This window comes from Thermobia domestica, chromosome 15 (genome assembly GCF_964235325.1).
Source record: "Thermobia domestica chromosome 15, izTheDome1.hap1.1, whole genome shotgun sequence".
NCBI classification, from domain to species: domain Eukaryota; kingdom Metazoa; phylum Arthropoda; class Insecta; order Zygentoma; family Lepismatidae; genus Thermobia; species Thermobia domestica.
The window spans coordinates 95,722,751-95,727,630 of NC_137468.1; positions in this window are offsets into that span (position 1 = coordinate 95,722,751).

Below are 4,880 nucleotides of genomic sequence, written 5' to 3' on the forward strand. Positions count from 1 at the left end.
GGGTCAGATTCTTCACTTGTGTCATCTCTGAGAAATTTTTGTTCATAACGTTCAGAGCTACTGCAGAATAAGTCTTCTGATTCTGAATCATATTCAGATTCATCCATTGTTTAGAATTAGTTAAACATCTTCATTTAGAAAAATAAAATCCATGATAAATCAATATTGTTACCATGGTGCTAAAATGTTGAATTATTGTAATTAATAATATTGTCATGTGGAAAAGTAATTATTTGTCACGTGTGTCATAAATATTATTTTTTTTCCAGTATGAAAAACGATGAATAAAAGTACAGATCCAAAATAAGATTTCAGCTCTCGCCAAAAACAGGCGTTGAATATGTAGAATAGAATCGTCTCCAAAGTAGTATACTGCTCTGATACACGAATACACGTCGCAATTATAAAGAACATATAAATACTCATCAATTTAAAGGAAACACCTGGAGTTGGAAACATATAAAATGTTTGGGTTGGCAACGGTCAGATGTCGACTGCAGGACCGTTGGTTATTGTGTGTTAGAGGGAAGCTCCGTACTAAGTATGAAGCAGTAGAGCAGACGGTGATAGCATATAACTGGAGACCTCTCAGAAAAACTGTTGTTTGCAGATGATCTCAAAATATATTCAAAAATCAAAACAGGAAAAGACTGTCATTTGAATAATTGAATTCATGTAAAGTAAATAAACTTAAGATGAATGTAGGTAAATGTGTCTGTGACGTTCAGTAGGAACGAATTTTCTTTGAATATTAGTATTCCATTCGTGGGACAAATTTTTAGAAAAATTAAAGTTAGTGAGAGATTTGGGAGAAATATTTGATCAATGGTTAACCTTCGATCAACATGTGAAAACCGTAACTAATGAAACCTACAGAAACCTCGGATTTGTAATCCGAATGAGCTTAGAAATGATACGACATTGAAGATTCTTTACTTTTCGTATGTTAAGATTAAATTAGAATATGCGTCAGTTATCTGGATTTTACCTATAAAAAGTCCAGTCTGTATCCAAAATTTGAGCACTATATCAATTTTAAATTCAGGACGTTAGAACAAAGAAAGACACTAACTGACTTAATTTTGCTCTTTAGACTCTTCGTAATAAAGTCAAATTATTACAAAAATTTATTTATTCAAACCCCGTACCTCAAAACGCAAATGCAAAAAACAATAACATATTCTTTTGTCTTAAAACAAGGACGAATATACTGTATACGGTGTATGTCACCTACTTGGAGAATTAGTGCTACTTACAATGCAATGTGTAAAGAGAATGTTTGTTTGATATATTTACTAACAAAGAACGTCACTTCTGGAACCAAGTTTTAGAAGTCCTATAAATTATGGCTTATTTGTACACTTATTGTATTTTATTTATCTTGTCCTGCTACACTGGCGGATCCACGTGGAGGGCGGAAGGGGCGACCGCCCCCTCCAAAAAATATTTTACTTCAGCATTTACCGTTGGAAAATACAAATATTGTCTTTTCCCGACCGATCCAATTTGTGTGACAAGCCTCGCAGAATCTAATCAAAATAGGTGGTACTTAATGGTACCTAATACAGACATATTTGGATTGTTAATACTTCTGTCCCTATTTGCTTGAAGCGGTCACCATTAGCCCCAAAGGAGCGAGAATATGATTCATTTGTTAGACGAACACCTGCAGGAAGGAGGGAAAGACGGCTCACTCTTTGAACTAAAAGTGTATACTTTAAAATTGTATCCTAGAGGAAAAGATCTGGAAATGGAATTCGAGTCCCAATAACTTCAATTACCTTTACTTTGAATAAAGAGAAATATTTAATATTCAACGCTCCTTACCGAAAAGCTCGCTGAATCTGAGATGAGACTTTTCGGTTGGTTGATTCATAGATATGTATTACTGAACCAATGTAGCGCGTTCGATGTTCACTTACCGGGAATCAAACACAGAACCTCATGCATCAAAGATCAAAGGTACGTTCGTTAGCTACTACATCAACAAAGAGAACCGTCACACGGTTCAACACGGAAACATTAGGAAGGGACCAGGGATTCATTGTGACTTTTAATGGCATTTCATCTTTTCTTGGGAAATAAACAAGCTGTTATCGTAATCATATGTATATATAAACGAAGTCCTGATCTTCGCACAGGCCAAACCGCTTAAGCTAGAAACTTGAAATTCGGACAGTAGATAAGATTTGTGACGTAAACCTGAAATTTGATATTTGGATTTTTCACTTAAAATAATTCGACACTCTTTTAAATGTTTTTTAACACTTTAGTAAATGGAGAAAAACAAGTGGAAAGAAAAAGGGACAGGGTTTGCAATTATTATAATAATATATCAATATCAAAGAATATTTGAAGTTTGGAAACATGGAATTTGGTATATGGACTTCTCACTTAAAATAATTCAATACGTATTTCAGCGTTTTTGGTATTTTACCTACGAGGGAAGAAAAGGAGATGGGAATCATTATTATAAGATGCCCATTTCTCGGGATTCCTTACGGTTAGAGACATGAAAATTGCTAGTTTGATTATTCGTTTAAAATAATTAAACATGTATTTGGGCTTTTTTTTGCAACTTAACGTAGAAGGGAAGGAAAAGATGTGTGTGTGTGGGGGGGAGGGTGTCACTAGGGATGCGCACGAGTCGAGACAAGTCTCGAATCTCGACTCGACTCGACTCAAATTCGAGTCAAGATTCGAGTCGAGACACTTTGTAAAATTCGAGACGAGTCGAGACAAACGTATTTCTCGACTCGAATTTTCGAGTCGAGACACGAGTCGAGTCGAGACTGCTTGTAAAAATCTCGACTCGACTCGAATGTCTCGAAAATCTTTCTATAATTTTTAATATTATTTTGAAGAAAGTATTTACTCACAAACAGCCTTGAAATTAATTCAAGTGAGCACCCATGCATAGACGTAACCTAGGGGGCAAGAGGGGCTACTGCCCCCCACATTTCTGAGGTTTATTAGGATATTCATTCGTGTTATCTATGAACTAAGCTGAAGCGTATACAACACCATTTTACTTAATTTTATGTTTTTTGTTTCACAGCATTAAGGTCTTTAGGCGACTAACGAGGCCAAGAGAAAGGAGAGGCAAGGAAGTGAAAAGGCAGCGAACCTGGCCTGACAAAATGTACCAGGTGAAACCTCAGTCACTCAGTCAGGAAGGATGACCGGTCGGAACAGAGTTCGTGGCCATGCTCCACCTTTAAAATGCTGCTCGTTAGGCATGCACACTACCCAGGGTTTAAAGTGGCTACAGTGAATAGCCACCTCGCCAGAATGCTTATCCACAGTGATTTGCGAGAACACAGTCAACAATGGAAGTAAATAACCCCTGATCCATGTTCCTGATCTGGTAATAGTCGTTTCATAGACGGGACCAACATTTTAATTAAAAATTAATGCACAATGTTTGTAAAGTGACAAGTGTTGCACACGAACTAAATTCTGACAACAGGCTGATTTGCCGGAATGCAGTGCATGCGCACTTTAAGCCCTGATACTGCCTTTCTACTACTAGCTGGGTAATTGTCACTCACTTTCGATGCATGTGATCTGAATTGCTTCACACCTCACTTTATTGCTTTTTTCGTTTTTAGACATTACATGTTCCTTTAAGACGGTAATAATAATTTATAAACTGTATTGTCAAATTCAGGATTTCTTTATTTTTCTATTACATCAGAAATGCTTGTAATTTGGATAGGACTTATTCTGAGCATGTTTTTTTGGGCTGGAGGGGAGGATCACAGAGGCAGTAGTCTAGTAGCTTAGCGACTAGATCATGCAAAATGTGATACCAACATACCACTTTCAGGGATGATAGACCTATTAATAAGAAGTAAATCCTGATATAGACCCAAATCGGCGGGGGTCTTGTTTTAGGTATATGACGTCATCAATATGGCCGCCAACGAATTTCGACTTAACTGAGTTTAAAAATGTGTAACTCCATTACCATTGAAGGTAGAAACTCCTTTTTACCTTTATTTTGCAGAGAATACATTGTACCTTTATTGTCATTATAAATACTTGCCTTATATTGCCGCCATTTTTAAATATGGCGTCTCAAACTGGAAAAATGTTTATTTTCAAAACGATTTTCTATGTTTTATAGCAAATAACTTTGAAACTGCTATGATTATGGGAAAATACTTTGATATAATCGTCAGAGGTCATTTCAATAGCTTTCGAACGCGACCAGAATCATTGATGTATCTGAACAAATAACCGAGATAATCAATTTTTTGTAGGACTAAATGTCGAACTTTCGTGAATAATGTTCGAATGTATCCGTAGATGTAGTTATATGACATTTGTAGTTCCATTGCCCTTTGATAATAGGAACATAGTACCGCTACCAGTATGTTCCTTTAAACGTGGAGAATAGCAAATCACAAGTGTTTATCTTTTGTCCGTGCTGAAAACCCTTTATAATGTCATAAATCCAAGATGGCCGCCGCGGTTTATCTCCGGTGAAAATTTCTCGCCACAGAAAAATAATAGAAATATGCAACAAAAGCCAATATCTTTCTTTGGATGTGAAAAAATCTTGACATAACATGTGATTGACTCTCCTTTGTGTCTGCAAGCCAATATATGACGTCATAAACACAGTATGGCGCCATGGCTTACATATGGATTATGAAAATTATTTATTTCTCGCATTAGAGAAACGATAGAAACGTGCAACAACCATCAATATCTTTTTTCATGTGTAGAATCATAAAGACATAAGTTTTGTCTTTTCTTTCAGGCGAAAGGCGAGTATATGACGTCATAAACCCAAGATTGCCGTCGACTCTTAAATATGTGTAATCCATAATATTATATGATTTATTTTTCTCGGCCCAATTCAAATTTTGGTA